General features: G+C 32.2%; 1 long non-coding RNA gene across 1 annotated transcript; it reads right to left on the bottom strand.

Annotated features, from left to right (window-relative positions):
• Positions 1–916: 916 nt before the first annotated feature.
• Positions 917–4,047, bottom strand: LOC143075376 (uncharacterized). The gene is made up of 3 exons (XR_012978298.1): positions 3,943–4,047; positions 2,466–2,581; positions 917–1,446 (listed from the first exon to the last, which is right to left on the bottom strand). It is a non-coding gene; the product is annotated as an uncharacterized LOC143075376 (long non-coding RNA).
• Positions 4,048–22,119: the final 18,072 nt, after the last annotated feature.

Here is a 22,119-nt window from a genome sequence, read left to right as displayed (position 1 = left end):
TGTAAACAGGGTCTTTATTTTTTCTCTTGACCCGTTTTAAGTTGTAATTTTTTCTATGTGGGAAAGATGGACAGATATGTACTCTATTTCCAAACTGCCAGCTGTATATGAAATTGTCAAAAAGTTTTTTTTTTTTAATCTTTTTGGCAGGTTTCAGTGTGAAATGTATAAATATCTAGTTTTCCCAAAAATAGTTGTTTAAGGTTTATAAAGTCTTAAGTTTTTAACTTTTGCAATACTGAAGTACAAGAATTACACATTTCCATTTAACAAATGCAACTTTTCTTTCTTTTAACACATAATACTTTTCAAAAAAAGGAGATTGTGTATGATGGGCAATAAGACAACCCTCTATCCTAAAATCAAATATTGATGATGTTAGCAATTATAGGTACATGTACAGCCTTCAACATGACATCTTGGTACATGCTTCAAATTCTGAATGTTTAGTGTTTCAGTGGCCTAGAATATAGATTTCACTATGATGGCGGAAATTCTAGAATGTAGGTTTCACTTTGACGACGGAAAACCATTTTTAATGAATTATTCAGAACTACAACAAACTACCACATTTACCTTTATATTTACTGAAAATTCATTCAGCTGGATTCACTACACGATTACAAGCTAGGAAAATTGGCCCAAAATCTGACTGTCTAATTTATAAATATATATATTCTACACAATTCATACACACTTCTAAAAATATCCCAAATGAAGAAAATACCTGAAATTCAATTCAACTAACTATTGCTTTTTTTCCATTGACCAACTAGAGATAATATAAAAGATGTGGTATGATTGCCAATGAGACAACTGTCCACAAGAGACCAAAATGATAGACCCATCCAAAAGTTAAGTCTTCTTTTTTCTTACAATGTACATGTAGCTACATGAACCAATAAAAAAAATAATAGTTTGTTTCTGAATTTTTAATTTTTATTCCAAATTTTAGTCTTGTGTTGGTTGTATACATTGTACATGTCATTCCAAATGTTTGTTTTCTGCCCTATAATCAGCTGGGCAATTTGCGCAATTGTTTCTGCATACATGTAGTTGGTATTGGTAATGCTTTCTACTCTAACTCAGTCAATATAGTACACTGGATATGTAGGATGGCTTGTTTCGAAGCTAAGACATTTTCACATATATGTGGTTAAATTTTCGGAATACGAAGTGCGATTTTTTTTCACACAACAATTTCTTTGAAAATTTAATACTTTGAATACATTAAAAAACTCCATAGTTTTACATATTTATACTATATGATCCTCTACTTTCCAGATCAACACAAATGGTAAAGCTCCGTCACTTTTTAAAAATGAAACATGTTCAATATCACTACAGAGACAATTTTTGTGTTCCTCATTTGATGGCGCATTAGTTCCTCATTTGGAGGCGCATTAGGAATATTGAACCAGCTGGTCTTGTGTTGGTTTCAGATCTCTGAAAAAAAATCATAAATTATAAAATACAAAAAAATAAATTGATCCCAACTTATGAATTACAGCAGTTCTTAAAAATTATCCTGTGTTTAAACATAATCAATATTTTTTCTATTGCTGGTCCTATAATAAACTGCAGATTCATAATTATTTTGTGTTGTTACTGAGATGTTTGTATCTTTGCCAATTATACACATTTTGATGATGTATGTTAGAAATTTAACACAATTTCAACAGTATATAATTATTCATAACTTATGATTAACCTTTGTTCTTATTTAAAAAATACATTAGTTGTTAAATTGAACATGTGTTAATAAAATTATGTCTGTTCCAGGAAATACTATGTCCGCCCCTAAGGGATAGCCCTAAGCCCTTTTAAAAAAAAAATCCCAGCACCGACAGAATTAAAAATTAATAAGAACAACACTCCCTTTGCATTTTGGTATTTCATACACAACCACCCCCAAATAAAATTTAAGAAAAGAGCTTTTACTGTGGGAGAGGGGACATAATATTTTCTGGAGCAACCAGTGGTTATTTCACAAATAATAATGAGTCGAAATAATTAATAAAGGAAGTTTGGTTTCACAATATTGTCATTTTTCAATTAATTTAAGATATGCAAAGGATTCTACCTTAATAAATTTAGAATGTACATCGATACAACAAGACCTCATAGCATATGCCAATAAACGCAATCTATAAAATCAACAAATTATAATTTGATAAATAAAATTAATATAAGAAGAATGTGTCCATGAGTCACAAATGATCTTATCAAACTTAATTTAAAGGACATATCTAGAGAACAGTAAAGCAGATGCTCTCCAAATTCAAACTCTGCGTTTTATGATAATAAGCGTTGTGTATTGGTTGCATAACATGTGGTTTAGGCAAACTTTAGATAACAGAATCCAATTTTGAGTTCAATGTACATGTATGTACATACAGTACAAGAGTTAAACTATATCACTCAGTTAAGGAGGACATAAAAAGAGCTGATCAACTGATGTTTACCTTTTTAAAATCTTGGTCCAAATTTTTGAGCTGGTGCATGCTTAACTGTTACATGGTTACTGCAATGATTTCCTCAACCTCAGACACATTGGATCTGTGGATATATGTACAAGACTCTGGAAAAAAAATTAAAAATACATTCAATTATCTTTTATATTCTTCTGTCTGTTTCATATAAAAAAGAAGATGTGGTATGATTGCCAATGAGACATCTCTTTACAAGAGACCAAAATGACACGGAAATTAACATTTATAGGTAACCGTACGGCCTTCAACAATGAGCAAAGCCCATACCGCATAGCCAGCTATGAAAGGCCCCCAAATGACAATGTGAAACAATTCAAACGAGAAAATTCACCGCCTTATTTATATAAAAAAAAATGTATGCATGTTAGTCCAACAAATCTTTAGGAGAACAAAGTGACAAATTTAAATGCATTCCAAAATGCATATGTTTTATGATTGATTACAACATTGTTTCTGATCACATATTTAGTGATTGTACATGTAGCTCGTCATTGATAAATATGTAGATTTCATACTATAAATTGTACAGCAAAAAAGATGTCCCTATGTACTCTTTTTTAACACTTGTAAACTGGTTTTACCCTGAAAACAAGAAAATTTTACCCAACTTTCAAGGCTACATTGTAGATCCTTGTCTAAATCATTATGACACTTTCAAGACTTGGAAGGCTGTTTTTTATTTTTTTTCTGGGACGCCTTCCTACAACGACCTAGTCCCATTACGACAACTTTGATGGCTATCTTAATTTTTTTCTGTGACGCCTATATTTTACATCTTTATTGGCACAATTGTCTATTTCCATGTCAGACCCAGTGATACAATGATTGATCGTTTGTTGCTCAACATCCAGTGGCAAATATTTCATGCATGTTAGCGACAACCCCCAGTGATATATGCAGTATTATCATTAATAGTCTGAGTTGGTAAAATGCCAAGTTTGAAATGTGCGGAGTTTGTAATGCACCCAGATATCTAAAGTGCTGAGATGTTTAGCTTCACATTTTCTGATATTGATAACATGGATAAGACTTTTATGCTTCAATGAATATCAAAAAATAACAGAGCAAAAGACACTTGTAGCCTTAATATATAGGGATAGTAGCTCTCGTCACAGATAGAAAACAAGTACTTGAGGCTGTGCACCCCTCCCCCCTTTTTTTACTTTCTACAGTTATTACTTATTATTAATTGCATATATCTTCAGAAACAACACAAGTTAGTCAAGCAATTTGATAAATGGATTCAAATAACACACATTATGGCTAAAATACCTTGTATCAGTGCAATATATTGACAGTATATTAAGAAAAAGTATCATATTTCAACACGGTCACGTATAACAGACGTGAAAGAGGCGACCAACACGGTAACAGCTGTTTTATTTTCATCAATCAAACTTGTTTTTATCATGGAGAACCTATTTGATGTAATGTGTAATCATTATTTTACCTTTTTCTTTGTTCTGGAATCTGGATCAAGCTAAATTTCCACTGCAAATTTCTCACTGTTTTCAAAAATCAAGCGGCAAAAGTGCGTATGCTCAGACTTTTCATAGTATGCAGCGGTAAAACCCCGAGTACTGCTGAACGTTACACTAATCAAATCGTAAAAAACGATTATGAAATCCAAGTGATAAATGATGACAAAATTTTAATGATATATATATATATTAGACAATAAATATTCATATAAAATACATATATTAGAACATTAAAATTGGATTTGTAATATTTTCTTTGACATCTTGGTGCAAATTATGTCTGCGGGAAAAAAGGGGGATTTTTTTTTTTTAAATCGAAAAAATCGTAAATATATTCTAGTGAAGGTGAATGATCGATATATCCAGGAATACTCATTATGACATACCCAAAAAATTCGTCCAATAAAACCAGATTTTTACAATGTATTCACTACGTTCTTATAATGTCGATACGACGTAACAAAATGTTACGTCGGATTATGACAGTTATAAGCACGTTGTCACAACGTAATAAAATGTTACGTCCTGACAAGGTACTAAATTTACGTGAATCCGACGTAATTTTATAACGTCGTCTGTATGTCTGCATCCAACGTTGGATTTTTACGTTCCCACAACGTTGGTACGACATGACGTTCAGACGACCATTAACCGACGTCGTGAGTACGTCGTGTGTTTACTGGGTCCTGACATCAGACAAGCATCAGGTATTTTTTAAACACATTATTATTTTTTTCTTTTGAATCATGTTTCTTGTATGATAAAAATCAATTGACAATAGTTATTTTCTTCCAAACGGTCCCCCCCCCCAAAAAAAAAAAACAACTTCATATTAAACAATCTCCAATGGCATTAATCAATAGTTGTCCCATTGACAATTATACCACATCTCCTTATTTTTATATTCATCAAAAAACTGTAGAAATTTTCATAGAAATCATACCATATTAACTTATTAATCTGTTTATGTCTTTTTAATGTCACAGATCAAGGTACCTAACACACTTAAAGTTCGATCCGCCACAAGTACAGCTGATTGTGGGGTCAATTTTATGATGGGAGATGTATATTTGATATTAGGTGAGTACTTAAATTAGAATCCTGGTTGTCTTTACCTCTCTTCATCGCAGTTTCTAATTTAAGTAGAGATCAAAATCGGGTTTAGTATATTTCAACATAATGACGGGGACATATGTACCGGCTTAAATACACGAATTTTTACATTAGTGGCCAGATGGTTTTTTAAAAAGTGATAATTTTCTAAAAATTGTTTAACATGTCACAGTGGTATCATACTTCAATTTTGTTTGTGTTGCTTAATCTTTATTTTTTCTATGTTGTGTCGTCTGTACTATTGTTGTCTGTTTGTCCTTTTATTTTTAGCCATGGTGTTGTCAGTTTATTTTCAATCTATGAGTTAGACTATCCCTCTGGTATCTTTCGTTCCTCTTTTTTAATCTCACTGCATATGTTTGCATCTGTCCTTAGTCAGGAATCTGATATACAGTAGTTGTCGTCTGTTTATGTAGTTCATACCAGTTTCTCGTTTCTCGTTTTTATATAGATTAGACCGTTGTTTTCCCGTTTGAATGGTTTAACACTAGTAATTATTGGGGCCCTTTATAGCTTGTTGTTCGGTTTTGACGGCCGTATCTTGACAAATAATGGTTTACTTTTATTAATTGTTCCTTGGATGGAGAGTTGTCTCATTAGCACTCATACCACATCTTCCTATAATTATTGTCATATAAAAAACGTTTTGCAACAAGAAGGATAAACTTGATAGTAGTCCGGAGAGGGATTCTTAAAGAAATTAAGCAGCGAATTTAAAGCGACCGGTGCCATATGTGGAACAGGATCTGCTTACCCTTCCGGAGCACTTTAGACCACCCCAGTCTTTTGTGGGGTTCGTGTTGCTTAGTCTTTAGTTATCTATTTTTTGTCTACTGTACTATTACTTGTCTGTTTGTCTTTTTATTTTTAGCCATGGCGTTGTCAGTTTATTTTCAACCCATGAGTTTGACTTTCCCTCTGCTATCTTTCGCCCCTCTTTTATCAAACATAAGAAAAACAAAGCGAAACAAAAACATAACTGTATCACTGCATAATTTATTCATATTTCAGGAACTTTAAGTGATTCAAAATACCATACAAGTAGTTGCTGGGTGAACTCGAAATGTCAGGATATAAGCTCTGATACACGATTAAAACTCTTAGTTGGATAGATGAATTATTGTTAGTTGTAATGTTACAATTTGTAGCTTACCTGGCCTGAAATTTTCAGTTGAATCCTACAACTGGTTGTTGGGTTGCTGCCCCTGAATTGGAAATTTTTAAGGAAATTTTGCTGTTTTTGGTTATTATCTTGAATATTATTATAGATTGAGATAAACTGTAAACAGCAATAATGTGCAGCAAAGTCAGATCCACATATAAGTCAACATGACCAAAATTGTCAGTTGACCCCTGAAGGAGTTATTGCCCTTTATAGTCAATTTTGAATAATTTTGTAAATTTTTGTAAATTTTAACAAAATATTTTCTTCTGTAATGGGCCAAGTTCATTATAAATTGAGATAATTGTAAGAAGCAAGAATGTTCAGTAAAGTAAGATCTACAAACACATCACCGTCACCAAAACACAATTTTGTCATAATTCCATCTTTGCCCTTTGTTTAATATGCTCATAGACCAAGGTGAGCGACACAGGCTCTTAAGAGCCTCTAGTTTTATAAAACATTTCTGTCGAATGCTATGATAACGTATAACACGAAGTCATGCAAAATAAAAAAAAAATATTCATTTTTTTATGAAATAAAAATTTTTCAAATTGTACCCATAATTTGTTCAGTGTATGACTACGGTTTGAGTCTTGACGTTATTTGATAGGACACAAAATGTTACTCCGATTTCCATAGGGTCTCATTGGCTGAAGGATTTAATTTGTTAATCTACCGTTCTCATTTACCGGTCACTTTTGAAGTTCAGGTTTTAATTTCTGTTCTTAGAGATGAGTTTTTGACTACGATATCAATTAACAAGGATAGCTACTTTTTTTTAGTTCCTGCCGAAAGGAAGTGTTTTTCTGTGAGAAATCAGGCTACTTCAGTATGGAAATATGGAAATAGTAAGTATATGCGTCCAACACAAACTTGCATACACACAATTTTGCAATAAAAATTTTATAGATTGATTGGGCATACACGCCAGCGATATCAACCGATGTATAAAAAGGGCATCTATAAGATAAAATTATGTATTTTCAATTTGAGACAAAGTAATCACATTGGGAGAGTAAACCTTAAAACATCTTTGTTCACTATTTGAATACATTTAATTAGCCAAAAATTACTGTGTCTGACTCATTAATATTATCCATAAATATGTATTCTCACACACAATATCGTTTATAATGAAATTCTATACTCTAGGGATCATGAATAAATAAAAAGACAGTCGAGATCAACAAGGCAGTGAAAATCACATGTCAAATTAGAATTAACAGTATAAATAAAGGTAACAGTAGTATACCGCTGTATAATATTGTTATTGTATTTATACAAAAAATCATATTAAAGCACAAAAAAGAACACAATATATATAGTAAATAAGGACAATAGTTGTATACCGCTAAATTATTTTGCATATATTGATATATTGATTTATATCATAATTCAGTATATACAATACAAATTAATCAATCAGTGACATTTGTATTGGTTTCGGACAGTGTTTTTAATAGTAAAAATTCAATTATAAGTTGATGTTGACTTTGAAATATCTCTGCCGAATGTACATGTATAAAAACTGTTAGTGAAAAGATCTTTACATGTATAATTGAACCTATACTGACTTACAAACCGTTAGATGTATTAGTAAAACATAGAAAAACAATGATATGACACTGTTACCCCAGGTTTGGTAGGGTTTGTGTTTCTGAGTCTTTTTTTTAATTTTGTGCTCTCTATACTGATGCTTGTTGTTTCGTCTTTAGATGTTTTTCTTTCATATCATTGTCCTGTTTTTTTTATATACTGATCAGTAAGAATATTCATATTATATCGTGTTTTTTTTTACTTCTGAGCTAGGATATCCATTTTGTATTTTTCGTCTTTCTTTCATTCATTAAAATGAAAGACTTTAAATCGATGTGTAATGATTAGATACACAGATTGATATGTATTATAAGTGTCATAGTGTGCTAGTGACCGAATATAATGGTATATATGGGGCAAGGAAATTTCATAATGGTTGAAAGTGAAGATCAAATCCCAATATGGAATTTATTGACTCTATATATATAGTATTAGGTCACTAGTACACTGTGTAACGAATTTATCTTACCGACTATCTTAACATGTGGCCTATCAAAGTGATCAAGTCTTCAATAGATAGTATTGGAAACCTACTTCCATTGGTCTATACAAAAACAGCCGCCAACAATAACAATTTGTTAGCTTTAAATGTTTTTTATGAATTTATTTCAACTTTTCATCGTTAATATCTTCGTTTGATGAAACCTTTCAGATTTTTCCTGAAGACCGTGTTGATTTGACAAAGGGACATGACATCATTAATTAAGTCACGCGCCTACTAACCCCATAGGAAATATACATGGTCGCAACGCTGTTTCTTTTAACAAATCTTATTCCTAGAAATGTATAAAAGGTAAGATGATGTCATCTTATGGCATCGAAAACGAACGATTCGAATGACAGAAAGGTGATTAAACTAGTATATACATTGGTTGTGCTAAATGTAAACTCTTTTAGATGGTTTTGAAAAACTAAGAAGCATATCTATTATTCATTAACTTCATATTCAATTTTACAAAAAAGTTTATTGAAATTTCATACATAATAATTTAATTTTACATATTTACATGTGTATAATGGTAATCGGGAAATCAGTTTTTCAAGACGAAACTTTATGAAAATCGTTTGCAAATCGTTTTCAAAACATAGTGGTTACAAAGCGTGTTTCAAAGACAATAGTAATCTATCAGACCTAGATGCATAAGGTTCTCCAGAATATTCATATTCATGTTCATGTTGTTTTCAATTATATACTTTCCCTACGTGACATGTAAAAACATAATTATCAAAACGTGTATAATTAGTTATCAAAGGTACCAGGATTATAATTTAGTACGCCAGACGCGCGTTCGTCTACATAAGACTCACCAGTGACGCTCATATCAAAATATTTATAAAGCCAAACAAGTACAAAATACATTTTGTGGCAAGAGAGGTCAATCCTAAATAGAAATACATTGCATTGCAAACAAATAATCATTTTTTAAACCTCCATTATTTCATTTGCTTTCCAAATTAGACTAATATTCCCGTAATCGGCATTTCTTACATCTTCACAGCCATGGCGTTATCAGTTTATTTTCAATTTATGAGTTTGACTGTCCCTCTGGTTTCTTTCGTCCTCTTTTTTATACTTGTACGATATTATTCTATAGAATAAAAATTAATAAGACAGTAAATTATAACCATTGTACAAAAAGCGGGAGTACAGATAGAAGTGTTCAGCCATGTGATTCTTTCCAAAGAATTAGCTCTTGAACAACATTACAGTTTTTTAGTATCATGTTATATAAATAGAAATATTGAGCCATGTATAAGATCATCCTGTTCTGTTTAAATGGAAATATGTTTGACTTTAGTGTATGAAATCTACATTGAGTTGGATATTAAAATAGCGTTTTATTGGCAAGTTCGGTAACCAAGTGGTCTAAGTAGTTACTACTGTAATCACTAGCCAGTCAACACTGATGTTGTGAGTTGGAACCCCGCTCGTGCGGTTGCACTTGACTCCAATCTTAATTGACTAGGATTGTCAGTTTTCCTATCTAAGGTGGGTGGTTACTCCGGGCACTCCGGCTTCCTCCACCAAATAGCCTAAATGCGGTGCTTAAAAGTGGCGTTAAAACACCAAAAAATAAATAAATAAATAATATCAAGTTTGGTGCTTTATGCTTACAAGCTTCTATGAAATTGAATTGCTTATTGTAGTTTTGCTTCACATGTGTTAACAAACTTTGATAGAGAGAGAGTTACAATATTTTACTGTTAAAATGTCCATTATATATGCTTTAATAAGCTATTTGAAATTGACGCGCTGTATATTAAAACAACAGTGTGAACGTCTCCATCATTACACCACATATTTGCGTCAAAGGCTGATTTTGCTATAATATAGTTTTATTGTGGTCGTGGTGAAATCTTGTGTGATTGACATACATTTACAGGTAACTTTAGCTTTATTTGATACTTAATTTTCAAGCATGAGCCAGTTAGAGCTTGATACTCTGTAAACGATGATTTGTATTGTTGTTTATTGGCCTCTTCATCATTAAAGTATTTCCCATATCTTATATCATTTTAACCAAAGAGTTAACATCTACGCAATAACTAAAGACAAATTTATCTGACAAAATATGTATAAAACTTGATGCGAAAGGCCTAAAACAGCAATCCGTCATTTCAGAGTTGTTTTTTGAAATGACAATTGGCATTTGTTGGAAAAAGTGACAAAGCACTAATAGCCAATACTGTTGGAAGTCATGTTTTACCTTTCCGGTTTGGTTTTTGTTATATAAAGGTGTTATATATTTGGACATTACTGTTTAGTATCTCTTATGTTCTCATTGCTGATGTTGAACTATATGGGAATGTCTAGATAGATTAAAACATGTTTTGAAAGAGAGATTTTCTGTAAAGAACAAAATGACATACGAAGACAGTTGGATCCATTGAAGTCAATCAAGGGAAAACTGTCCTCTGATTCAAGAAGATTGTTGTCAGAATATGGTTTCTCTATACGAGAAAGTCTGCATGTGTGTTCCTAGTGGCTTTGTGAGAACAGATGTTATAAGCACATCCTTGTAATAAGACAGACCAGCGAGTCAATCGTCTAGGAGACTGTTTGTTCGTTTTTTTTCTTCTCATTTCACTTTTTTAGAGACTCATGGTCGTTTTTCTTTTCAAATTGACTATAAGGATACTGGTTACCCATCTTCAACCTAACACGGCCAGTATGAACAGTACATGTTTTGCATCGTTTTTGGTCCTCAATTTTCATGACTTTCAAATATTCGGCTTTCTCTGTTCCTGATGTTAGTACATCCAGAAAAAATAACGTTGTGCAGTTATAACTCACCTGTGATCAAGTCAGGTGTGATAATGCTGCTAATCATGACTATATACTAGATGGTATTATCAAAGTAATGGATCTTAATTAAATTAATTAGCAGAAGACAAAACAAAATCACTTTAGTTGTCTTCATGGTTACCCTGAAAAAAAGATAAACTTAGTTTTTATCATTGTCATGTTGTAAAACCATTAAGGGACGTATAGAACATGCTAAAGACTGCATTTAGAGTTTTAGAAAAAAAGAAAAACACTATATCAGTGTCATATCAATTACAAACCATTCGTTCTTATATGCTACATCACGAGTTGGTTGACCGTTATGGAATAACCGTTTCACAAATTATATCAGATATGTTCCTTACGTCATAACTACAATCCCCTTCCCTTTCATGAATGTGACCTACCGAATTAGACTACTTTCCGGATTTGTTATTACAGAAGCAACACGACGGGTGCCACATATGGAGCAGGATCTGCTTACCCTTCTGGTTTTTGGTTGGGTTCGTGTTGCTTATTCTTTGGTTTTCTATGTTGTGTCATGTGTACTATTGTTTGACTGTTTGTCTTTTTCATTTTTAGCCATGGCGTTGTCAATTTATGAGTTTGACTGTCCATCTGGTATCTTTCGTCACTCTTATAATTGATATAGGCGTATATAGAATAAAGCCTCTTGTATACCGAGTACCAAGCCTGGAAGACAATTTCCTTTTACTCTGAAATCGTGTATAATTACACCAATGAACCGGATTTTGTAATACTTACCCACCCTCTATATATCATTTCTTAACCCGACTTTTATATCACTTAAATACATGTGCATCAATTCAAGTGAGCAATACACCATTGGTCAGATGTATGTGTTGCTAAATATGTTAAAATGTTCTGTTCAATTTGGAAGTAAGTTTCCCTGTTTTAATGTTTTAAATTTTTGTCACAGTGAAATATCTGTAATGGCCTAGTTTTATGTCCGTCAAGTATATTTTAACATGTAAACACATGTATACAGATATATATAATGTAATGCATTTGTAAAAGACTTTAAGCACAAAGAAAATTAAAGAAAAATACCACTGCCTAATTAATCTGTAGTCAGGGACTGAATTGTCGGCTCTTCCTTGACACCATTTGCGAGTATGGTCTTGAGAAAACGATGATAGTCCGTCGGAAGGGGACGATAAATGGCTGACCCGTGTTAAGAGAGATCCATATCTCTTGCACGTTAAAGACACCATTGTAGATTTCGTAAAAGAGCAGGCTAATGCCGCTACAAGGCAGCACTCTCACCCTAAGATCGCTAAGTGGAAAGGGATTAATATAAGTTGCAAAACTGTTTTCAAATCCACTATAAATAAATATGTTTAAACTAATGGGTAGTCAGATTTAATAAGTAAAATAATTTTCATTGTACGCTTGTCGTAGAATATGCTTGTGTGCTAATTTATTTGTGTATAAATATTTGCAGACAATCAATAAAGGGAAGCAAGAACAGCGTATTAAAAAAACAGTCTAACCTACAATCCAAGATGGTTTAATGGAACGAAGACATGTTTTTGAAACAAAGAATAACATTTCTTTAGCAGTCATTATCATTACAATATTTTTTAATTCTGAATTACACCGACAATAATAGTAGAACATAATGACTGAGTTTACAGAAAATTACAGTTTTACTATATAGTTATATATGTTCCGGACCATATGAGTATTTGGACCATACGCGTATGATCATGACTATATGTGTATACTCATATGGTCGGACCACATGAGTATATACTCGTATGGTTATTGACGGGCCGGACCATATGAGTATTTTGACCATATAGGTATGTTTTCAAAACGGTTCAATAATACAATAAACTTTATCTAAAAAAATACAATTGATGGTAACATGACAATGTATTAATTGAAAGGCTACATTAAAATTAAATATTGATGCCAAAGTTAATTTTCATCGCTTATTACATTCTTGCATGTAGGCTTATGGTGCCATTTCTTCCATACGGTAACATAACTTTTTTTCGCATTTGCACGTCATCCTTTTCAGTTACACCCTTTGTTTGCAAGTGAAAAGATAGTCTTCTCTGCAGCTGCGTGCAGTGCTGCCGGGATTTTGGGTTATTCCGATGTGTCTACGGTGTTTAGGACGCTCTAGATTTCAAATGTCGTAATATAACTACAGTACATCTTATTCACAAAACAACTTAAATAAAATATGTTCCTTGCCAGTGACTTCTTGTGTAACAGTTTATTGAGAAATTTTTGGAAGTTATCTTTTCAAGACGACATATTGTTATTCACTCGTAATAGCAAATCGGTAATGGACATCGGTAAAAAATGTGTTTATTATAGTTTTGACTAGGTAGTAAAATTAACTATGTGAAACTTCTTATTTTTTATTTGATTAATCTCTTTATTATAATATGATAATAAAGTGACCTATATGATAGCGTAATTTTAAGGAACGGTCATACCATATGAAGAGTTTAGAAATATTTAAAGTAAACTGTAACAGAGTGTTAATTACCCCGACCATACGCGTATGGTCGGACCATATGAGTATATACCCATATGGTCATGACCATACGCGTATGGTCCGAATACTCATATGGTCCGGAACATATTTATGGTTGTACGTGTTGATATTAGAACTGAACAAAAAGCCGGATGCAAAAGTACCAAGTCATGTCAATATTCTTACTACAAAAAAGAAAATGTCAATGCAAACACTAATGTAAAACGGTAAAATTAAACAAAACTATACAAAGCATCAATACCCGAAATCTTAATCACGAATCCATCCTGTATCATTTGTGATAATTATACTTTTTATATATATATTTCTGTTACGGCCAGAAATCGCCTTTAAATTGTAGCCAACAAAAGACACAAATCAATAGTAAAATTTAACAATATTTATTATACAAAAGTTTACAAGAAGTATTACACAAATATTACTGTCAACTTAACTGTCAAAATATGAGTCCAATCTTTTATCTTTATCTGTATCCAGATATCTTTTTGAATCCAATCTGAATATTACGTTCACTATTAAGGTCACAATCCAGTATGATGTTGTTTGTAGAATAAAAGTGTCAATCCAAATGCTGTGAATGCTAATGTCTATCGATGTCTAAGTCCAAGTGTGTGTTTAACTTTAGTGTCTGTATATATATAGTTGTCATGGAAGATTCTAGAAAGTTACAACGGAAGTTTCTAGTAAAATGTAGAAGTTTATATAACGCATCTTTTATTAGGATCATTCTGGAAAGTTCCGATCATTCTGTAATTGTTCCAGTGATTTCTAAACTGCACAGTTCTAAGATTATTCTATAAACAACTATCAGGCCACACAACACAAATCAGGCCAACATAAATAAATACAATAATTCAATATCATAACACCTCCCCCCTTAAAAGAAGTTTTAGTGTAACAAAAACTTAATCATGAATAATATGAACAAAAATACATTGTATATACAAAGTGTTTTAATAAGCTCTAGATAAAGCATCTGCTATTACATTATCTTTACCCTTAATATGTTTTACAATTACATCATATTCCTGTAACAACAAACTCCACCTAGTCAACCTCTGATTCTTGTTTCTCATTTTATGTATGAAGGTGAGGGGATTATGATCAGTATAAACAAGAATAGGATATACAGTGGGATTCAAATATACATCAAAATGTCGAAGTGCTGACAACATTGCAAAACACTCTTTTTCGATAGTTGAATAAATAAAGGTTTCTCAACATTATCATCTGTCTCTTGATATAAAACAGCTCCAATTCCTACATCGCTTGCATCAACGGCAAGTTTAAATTGTTTTTCAAAGTCTGGAGTAATCAGAACTGGACTATTAATTAAAAGTGATTTGCTATTTTCAAAAGCGTTATGACAATTTTCACTCCAGATAAATTTAGAATCTTTTCGTAAAAGATGAGTCAATGGTTGAACCACAGTAGCAAAATTTGAACAAAATTTTCTGTAAATTCCAATCATGCCTAAATATCTCATAAGTTGTTTTCTATTTGTAGGAGGAGAAAATTTGGAAATAGCTTCCACTTTAGCCATAATAGGTTTCACTTGACCTTGGCCAACTGTATGCCCTAAATAATCAACAGTGGCCTGACAAAATTCACTTTTACCAAGATTAACAGTCAAATTTGATTGTGACAATCTATCAAAAGTATCATACAAATGTGTTAAATGCTGTTCCCAGCCATCACTACATACAATTAGATCATCAATATAAGCATAACAACAGTTTAAATCTTTTATAACATTATTGATCATTCTTTGAAATGTAGCTGGTGCACTTTTCATGCCAAACGGCATTACAGTATATTGAAATAAACCATCTGGTGTAACAAAAGCTGATATTTCACGAGCTCTCTGTGTCAATGGAATTTGCCAATAACCTTTCAACAAATCAAATTTGCTCACAAATTTTGCTTGACCAATGTTGTCAATACAATCGTCTATCCTTGGAATCGGATAGGAATCAGATTTGAGACTGAATTTACTTTTCTGAAATCAGTCACGAAACGAAAGGTTTTATCTGGTTTTGGCACAAGGAGACAAGGAGAGCTCTATTCACTGTTACTCGGCTCAATAATATCATTGTCAAGCATATATTTAATTTCTTTTCTCATAGCTTCAAGTTTGAGTGGATTGAGCCGGTAAGGAAGTTGCCTAATTGGAGAAGCATCTTCTATATCAACATCATGACAAACAGCAGTGGTTTTGTTTGGCACATCTGGGAAAAGATTTTTAAAAGAAAATACCAAAGTCTTTATTTCTTTTCTACGTTCAAAAGACAGATGTGCAAGTTTTGAGTCTAAATTTGACATTTTTCAATCTAACTGTCTCTTCCATAGTTTTAGAACTAAAAGGTGGTTCAATTACATCTGGTTTGTCATGATTGTTCTCACATTTAACCATGCCTAAAGTGACAATTGGTTTACTCTCACATTCATTAGTACGCTCAAAATATGGCTTTAACATATTAATATGACACACTCTGTTTTGTTTACGCCGACCTGGAATTTTTACAATATAATTCAAATCATTGATTTTACTCTCTATTGTATAAGGACCACAATATTTAGCCTGTAAAGGATGTCCAGGGACTGGCAAAAATACAAGTACCTTATCACCAGGCTCAAAAACTCTATCCCTGGCATCTTTATCATACCAAATTTTCATCTTGTTCTGTACATTTTTTAAGTTTTTCTGAGCAATTTGACAAGCAGTATACAATTTTTCTTTAAATCTAGATACATAGTCTAAAACATTCAAGTCAGTATGTTCAGTAAGCCACTTTTCCTTAATCAATTTTAACGGTTCCCTTACAGTATGGCCAAATACTAACTCAAAGGGACTAAATCCAAGGGATTCTTGAACAGCCTCTCGGACTGCAAAAAGTAGAAAGTGAACTCCATCATCCCAGTCTCTGTCAAATTGAAGACAAAAAGTTCTAATTATGTTCTTCAGTGTTTGATGAAAACGTTCTAAGGCACCTTGAGGTTCTGGATGGTACGCACTTGATCTATACTGAGCAATCCCTAACTGGTACACGACTTGCTGAAATAAACCTGACATGAAATTTGATCCCTGGTCGGACTGAATAGACTTAGGAAGTCCTACTAACGTGAAAAATTTGATCAGAGCTTTGACGATAGTAGGTGTCTTGATATTTCTGAGCGGCATAGCCTCAGGAAAGCGAGTAGATGTACACATGATTGTCAATAAATACGCATTTCCAGACTTGGTCTTTGGTAAAGGTCCAACGCAGTCAATTAGAAATCTGCTGAAAGGTTCGTCAAAAGCTGGAATAGGCAGAAGTGGTGCTGGTGGTATTTTCTGGTTAGGCTTACCAACAACCTGGCATATATGGCATGATTTACTGTATTCTGCGACATCATTTCGAAGTCTGGGCCAGTAGAAATGCTGCAAGATCTTAAGGCAAGTCTTCCTTATACCTAAGTGTCCAGCCAAGGGGGTGTCATGGGCAAGACCAATAATTTCTTGCCTATAAACTTTAGGCACCACCACTTGGTATACCACTCTCCATTCCTCATCTGGGGTAGCATCAGGAGGCCTCCACTTCCTCATTAAAATGCCGTCCTGATGGTAATAGCATTCGGCCTTTTTGTCTGCTTCCTCCTGTGGTTGAGCCCGCTGGTTGAGCTGAAGAACCTCAGGGTCTTTATGTTGTTCTTCGAATAAATTCTTTCGGTCTAATGAATGGCTGTTTACGTCTGGCCATGGCATAATAACATTCTTGTTAACACTAGGTGGTCTTATTATGGCCTTTTCTGAGCAACCAGGACCTTCAATGTCAGCTAGAAAAGAGTCAGAAAGGTCCATGTAATCAAACTGGTTTTCTTGCAAATCCTCATCTTGTTGTTTTCTAGCCATCTCCAACCTTTCCTTCATTTCCAGATCTTTTAGTTTAAATTCATCTTCTTTTTCTTTTTTTTTTCCATTTCTAATCTTTCCTTCATTTCCAGTTCTGCTTGTTTTAATTTAAATTCATGTTCTAATTCAAGCTGTTTTAATTTAAAGGCATCAACATTTTCGACCTTAAGTTCAAGAGCCTCTTCACCTAAAATTTCTGCGTCAACTAATTTGTCTATAACCAAATTTTTTATAATTTGTTTTCTCATAGATACTTTAAAAACTAATTTCAGATGTTTAGCAAGCAACACTAATTCGTCTTTCTTTAAATTATCAAAACTCTCCAGGTCTGGCGTTTTCAAAAATTTACCGGCATCAAATGCCATTTTGTAGAATTTTGTTGGCTAGTTATAATAAAATACTGAATAAATTTTGAATAAGATATTTTCGTTATCCCGGACGAGCCCCCCAACTTCTGTTACGGCCAGAAATCGCCTTTAAATTGTAGCCAACAAAAAAAACAAATCAATAGTAAAATTTAACAATATTTATTATACAAAAGTTTACAAGAAGTATTACACAAATATTACTGTCAACTTAACTGTCAAAATATGAGTCCAATCTTTTATCTTTATCTGTATCCGGATATCTTTTTGAATCCAATCTGAATATTACGTTCACTATTAAGGTCACAATCCAGTATGATGTTGTTTGTAGAATAAAAGTGTCAATCTAAATGCTGTGAATGCTAATGTCTATCGATGTCTAAGTCCAAGTGTGTGTTTAACTTTAGTGTCTGTATATATATAGTTGTCATGGAATATTCTAGAACAGTCTATAATGGAACATCCTAGAAAGTTACAACGGAAGTTTCTAGTAAAATGTAGAAGTTTATATAACGCATCTTTTATTAGGATCATTCTGGAAAGTTCCAATCATTCTGTAATTGTTCCAGTGATTTCTAAACTGCACAGTTCTAAGATTATTCTGTAAACAACTATCAGGCCACACAACACAAATCAGGCCAACATAAATAAATACAATAATTACAATATCATAACAATTCCAACTTTCTCGAGTCACGTAGTTAGACGTTTCAAGATGAAATAATTATTATTAAAACCTGATTTTATACTGTTTAATATTAATCTTAATACAAAATGACTTACAACGGGTACTATTTCAACATTGTTAAATATGATGAAATACGTTTGCTTGTGCGTTTTTTTAAAAGTGATAAATAGGTAAAAAAAAAAAAGCTAAGTCGGTGTATTTCAATATTCTAAATATATAATGACAAAATCAATTGCTCGAAATATATTTTCGCTTTCTTAATTACTTATACATGTATATATATCAGTTCTAACTAAAGGCAACAGTAGTATACCGTTTTTAAAAGTCGTAAATTGGTTGAGAGAACACAAAGCTGGATTTTCAAACCGAAGGTAACACATTAATCATAAGAGCAAAATAACGAAACAACAGAAACACTGATGTGCAACAAAAACAAACACAAAAGTAACATACATAGAAATAAACTTTTTGATAACAACTGCCAGATTCCTGACTTGGTTTAGCACATTTTATGTGAAAAAAAATGGTTCTTTCAACCTGGTTTCATGTCTAGCCGATCTTTAATATCCACAGTCTTATTTTCTCGCGGGAAAGGAAATTTATTGATTATAAAGTCAATCATAAAACGACATTTTCAAAATAGCATGGTTGCAACAGCAAATGATATGAGCTCCTCAATAAGACCATAACCCTACGATAAACATAATAAGCAGTATGTACAAAATTTCATTTTTATTTGCAAATATTTTGATAATATCCTCAACAAGGAATGTGGGAGGAAAATAACAGCTGGTAAGAGTAACATAATTTATTAGTCTTTGAATTATTCCTCTGGTTTCTAATATAAAAGACTTTATATTAAGACGATATTTAATTTTATAATTTTTCTAAATAAATCTTAGAAGTCAGAAATGAAAAGTTGGATATGAGAAAATGTCAACATGTTAATTAAGGAATGACTGTAATACTCTGTTTATGAAGAAATAACATTAAAAAAAATTGGTGCACACTGAATAACGCGCGTAGCATTTTTTATGTTATTTCGAATAGACAGAAAAAATATTACAGTCACTTCTTCTAATTTAATTCTAAAATCAATTTTAAACCGTAGAAAACCATGAAAAAACGTTGATGACGTCAAGGTCACATGACTAAATTATGTCTTTGGGCTGATAACAAAATAACGTCAGCCAATCAGAAGACGCGTTACATCCAAAATTAAATTATTAAGAAATGTTAACTTGTAACTGAGAAATTTCAACTTGTAAATGAAAAATGCCAACTTGTATATGAGAAATGTCAACTATTAAGATAAGAAATGACAACTTGTGAATGATAATTATCAATTGGTAAGTGAGAAAGGACACATTATAAATGGGAAATGTCAATTGTTAAATGAGAACTTTCAACTTGTAAATGAGAATTGTCAAGTAATTAATAAAAATGTTAATTTGTTAATGTGAAATACTTTCTTGTAAACAATAAATACCACCTGTAAACGCAAAATGTCAACTTGCAACTGCAAAAAATACAACTTTGAATTAAAAATAGATAGCAGGAGACATGTATTCTATAGACACATTCGTTCTCGATATTTTAGGAGTTCATACAATTCAATCAGTTGTTGTTTGTTGCCGTGATTTGTCTCTTTCGTATCGAGTTGCAAGATTTGAACATAATACCATGGGAGCTATTGGCGCCTTGATAATGTCATGTTGGAACTGAGAAATAAAACATGTGTCATTTCGGAACCTATTAAAGTCCATTACGTTATGGGTTATTGATTATTTTTGAAGATACTACAGTTACTAATAGTTGAAAACTTCGATGGCATTGTATATGTGGTGGAGAGTTACCTCAGTGACAATCATATCACATCTTCTTTATTTATAGGTTTGAAATAAGAAATTACAATAACAGAATGTATTTACCGGTTCTTTGTATAAATTGCATTCTGACAGTGATGTGCCTGCGTTTATATTTAAAAATATTATGTAAGGACATATGTGCAGAAATTGTATAATAAATGCGTTTCACTTCTTTGAAAACCATAAAAGGGAAATGTGCTGCATCAATATACAACACAACTTATCATTTTGCGAAGACGAAAAAAGATTTTTGACAATCAAGAGATGCATAATAATACTATTATGTCATATACAGGATTCTTCAGATTATTTATATGGAAATCCGGTTAAGTGTATATATAAACGTTTTAATAATTCAGACAAAAACACATCTTCTTATTCAAGAACCTAAGGTAAGATAATTTTGATCTTCACTATACCATATAGAATGTTGTTTCTATGTTTAATAAGATATACAGAATGTGTTAAAATCCGTAAATTGTCGTTAGTTACATCTTCAATTTGTTCTTACTATAGCGACAACTTTCAACCTTTTCTAAGTCAATGCTTAAAACAAAAACCAGTAATTCCTATTATTTCCAATTGGTGAAAAATATACGCACACCTAGATTCCACATTTGATTTTTGTTATGCCATGTAAATAAGAACTTTAACATTTTAAGGGTGCTCTTGTCTCGCTGTTTGAATATTTGCACCTTACGTTTTTTTCATTCATCGATTTACGAAACTTGAGCATCGATAAACAATTATCGCCCTAATTTTTGCATGTTGTTACGGTGTGAGCATGAAATTTGAGTTATACATATGTGTTGGCATTGCTGAGTCATCTTATTTGCCAATTAAACAATTTAATTGGTCTTTTATGTCAACTGGAAACAACAAACTTCATATATAACCGAAACATATTCCTATTTGTCTTTATTATGCTACTAAACGTATCTGATATTATTGTAACGTCAGCATAAATGAGATCTTATTTTTCGCAAAAAATGTTTTATGAAACGTTTATAATTTAAAACGACATTCTTTATATCGAACAACATACAGTAGTTTTTATTTTAGAATAACCATGAAGCTTACGATAGGGATCATCGTTTGTTTTGTGTTGATAAATTTAATTTTCGTGGCCTATGGATGTTCATGAACTGGTGGTACGAATGAAGAATTGTTCTGTACCGCTACATTCGGTAATAGCCTTATATTTACATTGTATGCCGATATTTATGAGTTCCAATGATTTAATGAAATTTGAAACTGCTCCAGGTGATGAACAACTTATTAAATTACAAAGCCACTGTACATAATGTATATATGTTATTGTTAACGACTTTTCTTTGTCATAATATTTTTAAATTAAGCCCATATGTACATAGCACACAAGTTCCGGGAAGTTTTACACTCCTTCCTACGAGTCTTCTCCCGTATTCGGAAGAAGAAGAAGATGTTTCAGCGTTACGAATGAACTTTAATTCAGGCATTCGCTTCTGACATGTCAAACGCACTTAATAAATCAGACATATTTTCGTTTATAATTATCTTTTAGTTATATGAGAACGATTATCAAGAAAAAAAACAATGGGAAAATCAATGCTTTCTTTTGATTAAAATTTAATTCAGTTTTATAAACCAAAGTATTA

Source organism: Mytilus galloprovincialis, chromosome 5 (genome assembly GCF_965363235.1).
Source record: "Mytilus galloprovincialis chromosome 5, xbMytGall1.hap1.1, whole genome shotgun sequence".
Classification (NCBI taxonomy): domain Eukaryota; kingdom Metazoa; phylum Mollusca; class Bivalvia; order Mytilida; family Mytilidae; genus Mytilus; species Mytilus galloprovincialis.
Note: the sequence above shows the minus strand (reverse complement) of the source record. Positions and strands in the feature narration are given on the sequence as shown.